General features: G+C 41.0%; 1 long non-coding RNA gene across 1 annotated transcript; it reads left to right on the forward strand.

Moving 5' to 3' along the window:
• Positions 1–12,199: 12,199 nt before the first annotated feature.
• On the forward strand, positions 12,200–13,484 carry LOC134066360 (uncharacterized). Its single transcript, XR_009936412.1, has 3 exons — positions 12,200–12,473; positions 12,709–12,924; positions 13,183–13,484. It is a non-coding gene; the product is annotated as an uncharacterized LOC134066360 (long non-coding RNA).
• The last annotated feature ends 577 nt before the right edge of the window (positions 13,485–14,061 follow it).

Consider the following 14,061-nt stretch of genomic DNA (forward strand, 5'->3'; position numbering starts at 1 on the left):
TTGTGTTTGGTGGATTGCTGGCTAATAGCATAACTTACTAGCAAGCTAGTTACAACAAGTGTGCTGAACACATAGACAGTAAAAGATAGGCTGAACCAGAGACACTTGGCTGAACGTAGGCTACGTCAGCTATTGATAGGTACATCGATAACTTTGTGTTATTTGTAAGTGACCAAAAAATATAGCTCTTTTCAGCAGACATCGCAAACATAAAAAGTTTGCAAAACTGAGAAAATCAGAAGCCAAGCTACTTACGTGTCATTTTAACTACTTCTAGCGCCTATACCTGCATAGCATAGCCTATTGCGGTAACACTTTGCGGTAAGGGTACATGAATTAGCATTAAATATATCATGAATATATATCATCATGATCTTACATGAATTCATTGTATGTCATTTATGACCTCAGGCATGAACAACACATTACCTGAGGCATTAAGTACAGTGGGTACATCATCATGAGTAATGGTCTATTTAGCATGACCATAGTGATTTCACGCTTCCTTAAAGGGATTATCCAGAGTTAAATGCACTTTAGATCAATTTACGGATGATTGGGAGTACATATGTTGAGAGTACAAATCATGTCATTCGGATGTGTTTTGAGAAAGTTCGATTTTACCGTTTTTAGCCGAACACTCGTTAGCCTGGAGGTGACCAGGGCACGTCCTTTCGCCGCTACAAAACGCTATTTTTATACCTCATTGTGTTTGTGGCCCCTTAACTGAAGTGTTGAATAGATCTGTCTTTACAATTGACAAAGCTATTTTCAAATCTTAAATAGGTTGTGAATTTACATGAATCAAAGCTTAATTTTTCTAGCCTGACGAGCCAGTCCTGGAGGAGCTACTACAGCTCGACGTAGCATCACCACGGTATGTTAGCTGTATTGTTACATCCCTGCTGAAAAAAACAGCAAGAAACCAGCTTAGGCTGGCAGCTGGTTTTAGCTGGTCTTTGCCCAAAACACAGTTATTATTGCTGGTCTTTGCTGTTGTAGCTGGTTAGGCCACCAGCTAGACATGCTGGCGTGACCATCTGAGGAAGCTAGTCGTGCTGGTGTGACCAGCCTGTCGTTTGGGATACAACTGGTTTAAGATGCCTGTCAAGCTTAACAAAGATGGTCAAGCTGGTCTTCTAGAATAACCAACATAAGCTGGCGTGGCCAGTAAAAACCAGCAATGTAGACCAGCAACACCAACTAAAATGACCAACTGAAGGTGGTACGACAATCAAAACCAGCTGAATTACCATCATAAGCTGGGTAAACCAGCTGAAGGTGTGTTTTCGCGAGAGTTTTGCTGGTCTAGCTGGTTAACCATCAAAGGGTGGTCAAATAAGCTGGTTAACAAGCTGGTCAACCAGCAAACCACCTTTAGCTGGTCAGGCTGTTTTTTTCAGCAGGGATATATTGTAATGTCATGTGACCGTGTACAATAGCCTGGTTTTCATTATAGTCATGTTTCCAACTAGTTTTGCCGGCAGCAACATCATTTGATAACATATGGTTTACTTGTAGGCCCACCTCTGTTTTCATACGCTCTACCCTAAGCTGTTGATGTGCCCGTGTCATATATCTATCAAGGGCTTTGATTTTAGCAATTGTTTGTCATGCTATGTGTTGCACACTGAGATAACTTGTGAACTCTGTAGGCTATTCGAAGTAGGCCTACAGATGTTGCTTGGTCTTGATGCGTTATTAAGATCTTGACTGTACAAATAATAGTATGCTGCAAGGCTATTCCATAGACCTAGGCTGTTAACAAGCTTGTCAATGTAGACGTCGATTGCGTTACTTGACATTTTGGACTACTACCACAATACATAATTTTCAAATTAAAACTTCTTTGACTTCTTTCAGGTCGACACCAAACAAAAGTTGTGCGAAGCTGAGGATGCTTTGATGGTGAAACACATACATAACAAGAAATGGAAATCGGCAGCCAAATTAATCATGAAGCATGAAGAGCTTTCGCAGGAATTGAAGGACATCATCCTTACATTCATTGCAAAAGAATGCAAAACACTCTGCAATCCCAGTCAAAATTTCATGTTGTGGAGGTCTTCTCCAGAAGATTTGAGTTCTTTCTCATTGATCAGCCTTGAGTCAGACCTTGAGCATCTCTCGCCACTCCTCTTGTCTGTGTTTTCAACCATTACAAACCACTCCCGTCCCATCACCTGTGCTGCTGCTGCGATTGCATTGAGAGGTAGAGAACCCCGTCTGTCAGCTTTCGCTCACTACATAAACTGCATTCTTCAATATGGGGGTGCGAAGAAGGCAGTATATGAAAGGCTCAGCAAATTTGCCATAACAACGGTTCACAAAAATGCTATCGGAAAGCAGAAGGAGTTGTCGAACAAGTATGGAACTGGCCTTTGGTTACTTAAGAATCAAAATGAAGAATTCTTATCTCTGAAAGCTGGACAGTCTGTCAATCAAGGACAGGACAAAACCTCCAGAAGTGAGTCTGAGTGTTTACTCAGTGATGTCTTCCGAAGCATGGAAGATCTCCAATTATCAGGTGATCACTCAGACACACACTGACACACTTTGAGATAATTTCATGTGCATCACATGTATGGGGTTATGTTGTGTAATGTCTATGTGTCTTTAATGTATGCCAACAGAGGAGGTGGCTGAAAGCAGTGCCGTAGACCAGGAGCCTGGACCTGACAATGAAACGATCACATCCCAGTCGTTGACGGAGAGATGGCCAACTCCACCGCACACATATTCCATCATCTTTGACAATTTGGACTTCTACATGCACGCACACCACCAGTCCACCCTACGCAGCAACCAGTCAATACACTGGATACACCACATTGCAGTACAAGACCGGATCCCAACATACCATCTATCAAATGACAAACCTCTTGAAAACCTTCTGGACTTTGACCTGAATGTGTCACTCCCTGGAGAGGGTCAACAAATGCATATGCGAAGGGAATACATTGTCCTGACCAGCAGAATCCTCACCAGTTATCTGTCTATATTCAAGCCATTCGCCAACGTAGTCTTGCGCCACATACCACACCGTTATTCATCAGAAATGGCACAGTGTTCGACTGATGTAAGAACTTAATAATATTCTACTGATGCATGTACCAACAAATGTCATTGTAGTTCAATGAAATATGACTATTTTCACTTTTACAGTACCCATTAGGACTTCTTTTCAAGGACGAAAATAAATCCGCTGACTTGGCAGAAGTACTTTCAGAACACGTAAGCATGAATCGGGGTCACACAACTCTTTCAAGTCTAATCACTGTGTAGAGTTGCTATAAAAACAAGTGCCTCTGTCTATATTGTAGATATGTACCTAAAGGGCCCGATGGACCGTCAACGATTTTGGTTGGAGGTGACAGGCTCTCTGAAGCGAATAGCCGGAATCTACAGTGGGCCTATGCTGATGGTGTCAACGTTGAAGAGAGGTTTCAGGGCATGGAGTTCATGTTTGAGGACTGGCATGCCATTAGGGTACTATTCGGAGTAAGTAATATATCCTTAGATAACATGATACATGTACACTTTAAATGGTCATCATTTCATTTTAGTCAGTAGTTGTAGTTGAACATTGTTATGTTGTGGTGTAACTTACTGCTTTGCAGGTTGCCTTAGTCATTGTTTTGATTTTATTTCACTTAGATCCACTTTAAAGTTTTCTTCAGCGAGAAATCTGCCAAGGACCATGGGACACTGTGCGCCAACATGACAAAGTTGAGGTAAAACCGCATTATTGACGCTATAAATTAATGATTTTTTTATTGTTGTGACTGACTACTTTTGCCAGCAGAAATTATTTTGTTGAAATGTCTAAATTGTTGACCATGCTCTCTGCAGTGTTGCTGTTACAAAAACTCCAGTCATCCTGTACATATTTCCGGATACACCATGTGTGTTGCCTTTAAGGCATTTACCTTTCTGTTTTTATTTTAAAGCAAATTTCTTTATTTTATTATTGCTTGGAAATGATTTGATGGCCAATTGTCTTTCATTACTATTATTATTTAAGAAGCTGACAACTGCATTTCATTTGCTTGTTTATGTTACCTAGTTACCTAGTGTAATTTTAAAATTGTTATGCATTGTAAACTTGTTATGCATTGATGCTACGTCTGCCGACAAAGACGTTCTAAAGCCATTGATAGTTCGTTGACAAATGAACCCGGTTGACAGACAGACAGACAGCCAAGAGACTTAACTTTAAACTACTGCGCAAAGCCTAAGAAGCAATGCCGTAAGTTTGCATGTGTATATTATATGAATTGAAGAATGAACTGAATGATTACAATGATAGTATTACTAGAATGATGTGTGTTATTGACCTAGCAGCGATTTTGCTATCATACAGTAGCCTGCATGTTAAACAACGCCATTGGTTACCTTAGTAACGGTAAACAAATGTAACATTTTAGACTGTGCTTAACGGGGAAAGATACATTGTTTAATGCTACGTTCTTTCACAAGAACACACACTGATACTTTGTATTTTGTACTGTTCACAGTTTTCACCGTATGTCTTATGAATGTGAAAAACGTCAGTAAATGCTGAATCTTACTACGGACTATCTCTTCATTGGCAACGGTTTAACTTGGTGTTAAGTCAGAGTTCCTACACACTGCACAAGAACACTAAACCATGAATTTATGTTATTTGTGGTGGGATGGGATGGGAAGGGCCATCATGAACAGCCTTTCCCTGGGGAGTGTTTTGGTGAATTTACCAGTATGGTATGGCTTTACAAGATTTTCATTTTTTTACATTAACTTTCCCAGAATGTGATTGTTGTGTGGTGGGGTGAGAGTTGACTAAAACTTTTGTGTGCGTGTGCTTGCAAACAACCCCCCTTAGTGTTTGAAACATGAAACAAGGTGGGGTGAGAGATGACTAAAGTGTGTGTGTGTGTGTGTGTGTGTGTGTGTGTGTGTGTGTGTGTGTGTGTGTGTGTGTGTGTGTGTGTGTGTGTGTGTGTGTGTGTGTGCACAACCCCCCATTAGTTTGTGTGTTTGAAACATGAAAGGTGGGGTGAGAGATGACTAAAACATTTATGTGTGTGTGTGTGTGTGTGTGTGTGCGCACCCCCCCCCCCCCTTATGTATAGTGATACATAGAAAACGGTCTAACAACTATTGACTAACATATGTATGTGTCACAGGTGCAGTAATGCGAAACAGGGGCCTCATGGTGCATACAACGCATACAAACATTTTTTCATGACCTACACCTACAATACTTAAAATGCCATTATAGATTTCTGTAAGCGTTCAGTACTGATTTTTAGTAATTTTTAGTCACAAAGTCATTGTTTTTGGTGTACCAGCGTTAGCTATTGTCAGCAACGAATTTATTTAATTCCAGGACAGCACCTTGTGCTTATCAGAGAAAGCCAGGTGAACAAGCTGGTGGCTTTCTTGAAGAGAGGGGTGATACTGATAACCATTAAGTCCTTAGTGGCTGTTGCACCAGCCACATATAAGTCTTCACATATAAGCCTTAATGTTCTTTTCTATACTGAGCTGAAGACAGTATCGTGTAGCCTAGAAATCTAGACACCCTATGGACATGGGTCTCACACCATCCATACTCACCCTGTTTTACGATGGATCGTAGCTCTCCCAGCCTGGCAAAACTTTCTCTGAAGGCCTTCTCTCCTTTCGCAGCCTTTCCCCTGGTAGACATATCAGTATACATTTCAATGTAAACACATAGCCAATGTGACAATATCAATCAATACAGAAAGAGCACAACACATTTTACAACATTTGTTATAGGTCTGATCAAACTATCCATTAGTTAATTGTTCTATGGTGTTACATTATGCAACATCAGACCCTATACAACTACATAGATAGATAGATAGATAGATAGATACTTTATTGATCCCCAAGGGGAAATTCAAGGCTACACCAAACTAGGCTATGTAACATCAGAGCAAAACACCAAACATCATAGTTCACATTACAAGTTGAATATCTACTTTACTGCTAAAACGTACTTACCATTTGTATGTGAGGTGAACCTCGTCCACCACAATTCCCAAAATGTTTTCTTTGAAGACCTTGGTGGCCAACATGTCCCGCCATTCACTTTTTAAAAGCCATGCTTCAGGACTCCCGTATATTAACTGGCACCGGCCACTTCGAATTTCATTACGGTCGTCTTTGCCCAGTTGCACAGCCTTCAATCCAAGTCGTATAGCCTCCTTGGTCTGGTCTTCCATCAGTGCAATTAATGGAGAAACAACGATCACAATGGGATTGGGATGGAGTCCCATCCGTTTTCCGACCAACGAAGCTAGTTGATATATTAAGCTTTTTCCGTATCCTGTCGGCAGAACTCCAAAAACATCCTTCTTTTGTAAAAAGGCACTGAGTGATATTTCCTGTTCTTTTCGTAAAGAAAAGTTCAACTTCAAATCGTCCAGAGTTGCGCTCAAAGCCGACTCGAAAGAAACTTCTCTACCAGCGGCAGCCATCTTCCTTGTTTTCGAGTAGCTGCATGCGGAATTCAGTCGCAGGTTATGGTCGTCATAGCCTTAAGCCCGCCTTCCGCGATGTGATTGGACCACTGGCGCTGGGGTTTTCCAGCTCTCTGCCTCAATGGATCGTGCCTAGACTGCCCCGCCAGCCAAATTACATTTGCTGCCGCTAGGGGCGTCTAGATTTCTAGGCTATAATTTTTCATTACTTTGTCATGTTTGTGGCCCCTAAACTAAAGTGGCAATCATGTTCATCTTCAACATTGGTGAAAATGGTTATTAACGATGGAGAAATTGATATTTCATGAGAACAGGAGCAGAACAGCACATTTTAGTTAGCAGTTTGCTTGATGTATATAATACTGCATCAGAACACACAATAAAAACTGTTCCAACATCAACAAACTACTGCTCTGTAGGTGAACATGTGAGTCAGCACACTGTCATCAATGCACTGCTGACAACATAGACATACAGTTATCCTATTGTACTGTAATACTGTATGCAGAAATAGACATACAGTTATCCTATTGTACTGTAATACTGTATGCAGAAATGTGTTGTAAATGTCTAGCAATGGCAGTAGCTGTGGTCTCATTTTCACAGAAAGCCCTGCAATTATCAGCAAATTTCTTCAAGCTCTCTTGTCTTTTGAATCCAGCCCTTACTGTGCTATATGCCTGTGGATTGGCAGTGGCCAATTCTGCAATGGGAGCCTGGTAGACAATGGTGTTGTGGTCCACCCCAAGGCGCAAGTAAGCCTCGGCCTTGCTCATCCGGTCCTTTTTCACTTTGGCCAACGCTATGTGATATCGCTGGATGGAATCATCCGGTGTTTTAACTGCAAAAAAGAGAGACCACAACATTTAATAGGTAGATAAAAATTATAACTGGAAAACGTAATGCCAGGGAAATTCCAAGTGCATGAAAATGCAAATTGTTGTTGCTTCAGGTGCAATATTCAATTCAGTTCAAGTATTTGTAGAGCGCTCCAATACAGTGCATTGTCTCGCGGCGCTTAACAGACATTACGGGAAGCATCCTTGAGTAACAGGGGCCACCATCTCTAGAAGGCTGTATTAGCTCCTCTACAGCCTATGGTAACTTAAGGTAATACTCTCTACAGCTTATGGTAACTTATGGTAATACTCTCTGGTCTTATGGTAACTTATGGTAATACTCTCTACAGCTTATGGTAACTTATGGTAATACTCTCTGGTCTTATGGTAACTTATGGTAATACTCTCTACAGCTTATGGTAACTTATGGTAATACTCTCTGGTCTTATGGTAACTTATGGTAATACTCTCATGGGTGGCGAGTCCTCGGGCAAAATCATAAATAGAACAGAATAGAATATATATATAGAATAGAATAGAATATATATATATAGAATAGAATAGAATATATATGTGGCCTTTGGGAGTAAAACCCAGTTGTATTACACCACCAAATGGTCTGACTACGCCACTCCGATTTATTTGACTGGATGGGAGACCCAGATCTGCCCTGCTGAAAAAAACAGCCTGACCAGGTAAAGGTGGTTTGCTGGTTGACCAGCTTGTTAACCAGCTTATTTGACCACCCTATGATGGTTAACCAGCTAGACCAGCAAAACTCTCGTGAAAACACACCTTCAGCTGGTTTATCCAGCTTATGATGGTAATTCAGCTGGTTTTGATTGTCATACCACCTTAAGCTGGTCATTTTAGTTGGTGTTACTCGTTTCAGGACTTATTTTCATTGGGAAATTCTGGCAGCACAATCTGTGGTAGTGACAGGAGGACGGCTAGCCTCGAGAGCTCCTGAAGTCGAACGTTATAATTGAGCTCTGAGGCCGGAGCAGGCTAAGTGGCCAATCTGTTTAGGACGATGTAAAACATTTAGTCAAAACAATTTCGTCGAATATGGGCAATTCTGTCGAGCGCCTCTGTCAAGTGTTTCTGTGAACCTGTCTGAAGAGTAGTCTATGCTAAACTAGAATTTTATGGTGGCCTATTTTAAAAACAGGCTATGAAAAATTGGGGTTTTAAGACCAGCTTAGGCTTAATTGCAACTATTGTAACTGTAGCCTATTTGACAGCTAGTTGGTCGAATTTGTGGTAATTGGCTACTCGCTTATATTGTAGCTCTGAGGTTATCAGGTTGTTACAATGTATCGTCTCTGGACTTATTGTCATTCGGGAAATTCTGGTAGCACAATCTGTGGCAGTGACAGGAGGACAGCTAGCCTCGAGAGCTTTTAGAGCCGACTGTGAACATTCTGAGCAGGTGTCACAGTAACTTTTTTTTTTTTTTTGGCCTTTTTGCCTTTATTAGTATAGGACAGTGAAGAGGTAGACAGGAAACAAGTGGGAGAGAGAGATGGGGCGGGATCGGGATATGACCGCAGGCCGGATTCGAACCTGGGTCCCCGTGGGCACTTGGACCCGTAAATGGTACGGACGCTGTAGCCTGCTGTGCCACAGCGCCCCCGCGTCACAGTAACTTATATCGCTACAAACCTTTTCCATCACATGTGGATAATGTAGCCTATAGAACGCTGGTCATTATCGGAAAATAATTCCCGACAGGATGAACAGAACCCCGACGCGCAGCGGGGTTTTAATGACCTACATTATCCCACTTATTAAACGGCTACTTGTCAAAACGAGAAATGAAACTTAACTCAATGTGTCTTTAGCAATGACTTGGCTACCATTTGGTGACTTTCGCTAGAAATAGCAAAATAAATAGTTTGCCACAGTTGACAGTTGTTAGGTGTTGCCTGGCAACATACTTAGTAGCTGAGTTTTACTACCAGCGAACGGGTTTGTTGCGGATTGATATTAAAGACGTGAATTAAAAGCACAAAACCCGTTGCCATTGGCAGTGGTCATTATACTTTCGGCGGTCATTAGATTTAACACAAGTTGGGAAGGCCCATTCATGTGAATGGAACATTCTGCAGCACTCTGAAGAGCCGTGAAATAATTTCCGATAATGACCAGCGTTCTATAGGCTACATTATCCACATGTGATGGAAAAGGTTGGAAGCGATATAAGTTACTGTGATGCCTGTGAATGGGAGCTCCCTCAACATTCTAGAGAGCCGTAGGCCTATAATAAATCGATTTAACTCTCCTTAATCTCTGGCGAGCGAATTAATTTATCACGACAAAACCGATGTTAGAGCAATAAGTCATTTTCCATCACGTGTCGCACTAACTTTTGATGCGCATCGTCTTTAAACAAATTAACTTTTTAATGGAAAAAGGACTAATGTAGGCCTATCGTTTCGTTAGCCTAGGCTACTCAATGCAAAACGTATTGAGCGGTAGCAAGAACTCTGCCCCGCCCACAGTTCATGTTAAGCATCACGGGAGTGAGGAAACTTTAGTTAAACTATAGGCTCTGACTTTTGTGTAAGAATGTATTTTGTGGAAACTTGAAATAGCTTGTTTATGTGTTCAAGTACATCCTGTATTGTCTTTTAGATGGACAAAAAAACACCATACGACCGCGCTCCCATGCGCATGACGTGTGTGGCCGTGGGGTCTAGGCGTGCGGCCACTGAGTATAATTTTGGGGATGCAGTGGGGGCCAAATGGTCTACTCACGAGCTGCGGGGGCTGTCTGACGGCAAAGAGGTTTACACTCTCACCCTGCAAGAGGCATCAGCAAGTAAGTAGAGGTTGCGCAAGATTCTGCTAAACCAGACTTACATGTTCAAACGTCTGGTCCTGAAAGGCCCTAGAGCATACCTTAACCAAGATACTCAGGCTTTCAAGTCCTACAGTCTGGATGTGCAGCCATACTTGGTTGCAAAGGCCAAGGCCCTTCTGTGTCCCCCCTCCAAAATTGTCCAAAATTATGATGATATGAAGGACGGACAAGGATTTCTGACTGTGAAAGTCCGGATAAAATCAGTGAGTGTAACTCGAAAGAGCTCTTCAGTATATTAAACATGTTCTGTTTAAAATCCTGCCATCTTTTATTGTTACACATGCACCACAATTCCCACTCAGATACTGCTATATATTACAGTTTATCTCAGTCGTTTTGGTGCTTTTCTCCGATCAGATTGAAAGTTCTCAGATCTATTAGTTCAACCTCCACAACATTTAGTCATTTGTGCACATTATCAGTTGGTTTCATACTACAATGCTGTTTTATAACATTATCATTTGCTTATGTCATGTCAGTCAAAATAACTATACTTATAGATGCTGAATAGTCGTTCCCAATTTCAATGCTTGAGTCATTACATACCAAATTATCAAATGCTGTAGAAAAGCAAAGAGCATATACAGTAAAAATTAGAAACCTACATGTTCAGTGTCTTGAACTCACTTACTCCCTTAACTACATCAATGTGTAACATCACTGTAGTTTTGGCTGTACAAGTAGTGCTGTCTTGAGCTTTTTCAGGTAGTATCCCCAAGATCTGACCTATCCACTAGGTTTTGCACTAATCGTTTTGAGAAATGCATTAAATGCTGTGCAAATGTTCAAAGTGATGTGAGAAAAGCATGAAAGCGACTGTGAAAAACTGTAACTACAGAAAGCTGGGTAGATACGCATTTTTAAGGCCACACCATCTTAGTATTAAATTCTTAAATTCAGTCACATTTTAACCAAGTATGTCATGTTTTGACATCAATCATATTGTGTCATATTGTTACAAAGATGACATAGAACACACATACAGTAGGCTAGAGGCTAGACTATGCATGTTTCATTGTATTTAATAAAAAAAATTATCAAATGGTGTCTGTCTATCTATCCATCTATTTATCCATCACTTTATACACGTAGCAGATGTGAGACAGGTGTCCATAAAAGGTACTCAGCTGCCGATCAAAGATGTGGACATGTCCATGGCTGGGCATGTCATACCAGTCAGCCTGTGGCGGGAGGTCTCCCTAGTCCCAGTGCAACAAGGTGACTGGGTCACCATCAGCCAACTGAGGCCAACACATGCCACTTTTGGATTAAAGCTGAATTCCAGTGTCTACACAGAGATCAATGTAAGTTTATAGAAATGATATGACATTATAGCTACTTATTCCAGTGTCTTCACAGAGATCAATGTACGTTTATAGAAGTGATATGACATTAGCGCTACTTATTACAGTTTTTCTCAGTCGCTTTGGTGCTTTTCTCTCATCACTATTAACATTTGCACAGCAGTTATTGCATTTCTCAAAACAATTAGTGCAAACTGCAAAACCTAGTGGATAACCTGCCAGTGCCATCAAAATGAGAAATCTTGACACCATAATTCATGAACAGGATAGATAGATAGATAGATAGATAGATAGATAGATAGATAGATAAACTTTATTCATCCCGAAGGAAATTAAGGAAGGAAGGAATTATAAATCAAATGGCTCTGGTGGGAATGGAGCTGGAGTCACTGACATCAGTTGCAGACAGGAGGACCCTGAGCAGACTGCTCTCTATATTGGACAGTGACAGACAACCCCTGTCCACCACTCTTCGCAAGCAGAAGAGCTTGTCCAGTAGCAGGCTCCTCTCTCTCTTGCAAAACAGACAGGTTGCGTAGGTCAATTTGTACCTAGGGCCATCCAGCTCTTCAATGCCACACAAAAGGGGAGGTGTGTGTTTGACTGTAGTGCTTAGATGTATCCTGCACACTACCCCTTTAAAATACCTTCATCTTTACTGTTGACTTTGATCTGTGTGCCCTACTGTGTACACACTACTGGACTGTTTTTGGACCTGGTGGTTAAATTCCTTACTGACTACATCGAACGCAATGCAAGCGAACATTAGCGATAAAATCTGTTTAACTATATTGTTTTCAATTGGAGTGTCCTGACTGAAGCGATGCGAGCAGTGCAACACAATGTAGAATGAGAAATATGGAAGCCTGTGACGCAACACAATGGCATGTTTAACAGATTCAGTGTAGACCGACAACATTGACAGTCGCTCGCATGGATCTGGTTAGGACAAGGTGTTAGTCACTTACACCAGGTGACTTTTGCCTATGTTTAAGTAATTATTTTATTATTGTACATTGGTATAGTTGCTGGTATAGCGTGTATCCTGTTGTACTAGAACAAGATATTGAATTTGCACTGACTATGTTTTTTGTTTTGTTTTGCACCACACCTCTGTACTATGATTCCCTTGTACCTGGCTGCTGCTTTTTATCCATACTACTCTATTTTCCAATGCTTATGTCACTTACTGCATTTTTCCCCTACAGCAAATAGAGGCAGCTCACAGTGCATGTGAGGTCACTATAGTGGCCGTAAATGCAGGCCAGGAATGGTACACTGTGCTCCTGGGCACTGGGAGGGAATTAAAAGTGCCCACTCAGGCCTGGGTGGGCACTGAGGAGAAATTCCTGTCCAGGCTGCCACTGACTGTGTCTGTGGACATCGAGGGGGACCTCATTGTGTCCCCCCAAAAGTTGTTTGAGGTGAGTTCATCAAAGTCTGATCTATTTATTGTACAGTATGTGTGTACAGTACTTCTTATCCCACTGTATGTATACTACAACATCTATTTGGTGTATGCCTAGAGAGTTAACACCTACCATAGTCAAATTCCTTATATATAACTATACTTATATATATATACCAATAAAACTGATTCTGAATCTGATCTGCTTTAATAATTTGGTTATTTTGCATGCATGCTTCTTTGTGGTGCCAAATCAAATGTTAACTCTTTACAGAGAGATGAACAGGAGGTGGACGATTTTGAGGAGTTTTTGAGGAGCGTTTAATCCCCCCCAAAAGTTATTTGAGATGAGTTCATCAAAGTCTGATCCATTTATTGTACAGTATGTACTTTATCCCACTGTATATATACTACTACATCTATTTGGTGTATGCATAGAGTTAACACCTACCATAGTCAAATTCCTTGTACATAACTATACTTATACATATATACCAATATATTGTTGCTTTGACTCTTTACAGAGAGATGAACAGGAGGTGGACGATTTTGAGTTCGGGAGTTGAACCCCACCCCCACCCCACCCAACATTGCTATTATTTATTTATTTATTTGAGGTGAATTAAATTGACTTGTTTAAATGAAAGTGGAGTGGTGAAGTGATGTTCAGGGTAAATTGGCAAATTTAGCAGACTCTTTTATCCAAAGCAACAGACTCACAACATGGGTTTCAGTAACTGACCCTAGGTCAACCATTTTGTCATTGTGTGGTAGCATTTAGATAAAAAAAAAAAGAAAAAAAAGGTAAAATAGATCAATTATTACCTTTTTGTCCTACTACTTTATACATTCGGTGCCTACCTTCTTGGGGAAGATAGTGTATACCCCATACCAGTGGACTGAGGTCGTAGGCAAACAAGGTAAAGGCAGTTTAAGTCATGCTTAGTGACAATTGCATTTTAATCATGTGTATACTTTGTAGCCAGCCAATAGTGCTTGTTATATGTGCGCCATACATGTAGACCAATCAGCCTTTAAAGAGGAACTATGCAGGATTGGCGATTTCATCTCTGGTTTCGGTTTCGTTTTTCGTTTTCGCTCGTTTTATGCTTGCATCTTCTCTGCAGAGCTTCCCCAACAGCTTTAGCGTGTA

Source organism: Sardina pilchardus, chromosome 19 (genome assembly GCF_963854185.1).
Source record: "Sardina pilchardus chromosome 19, fSarPil1.1, whole genome shotgun sequence".
Lineage (NCBI taxonomy): Eukaryota > Metazoa > Chordata > Actinopteri > Clupeiformes > Clupeidae > Sardina > Sardina pilchardus.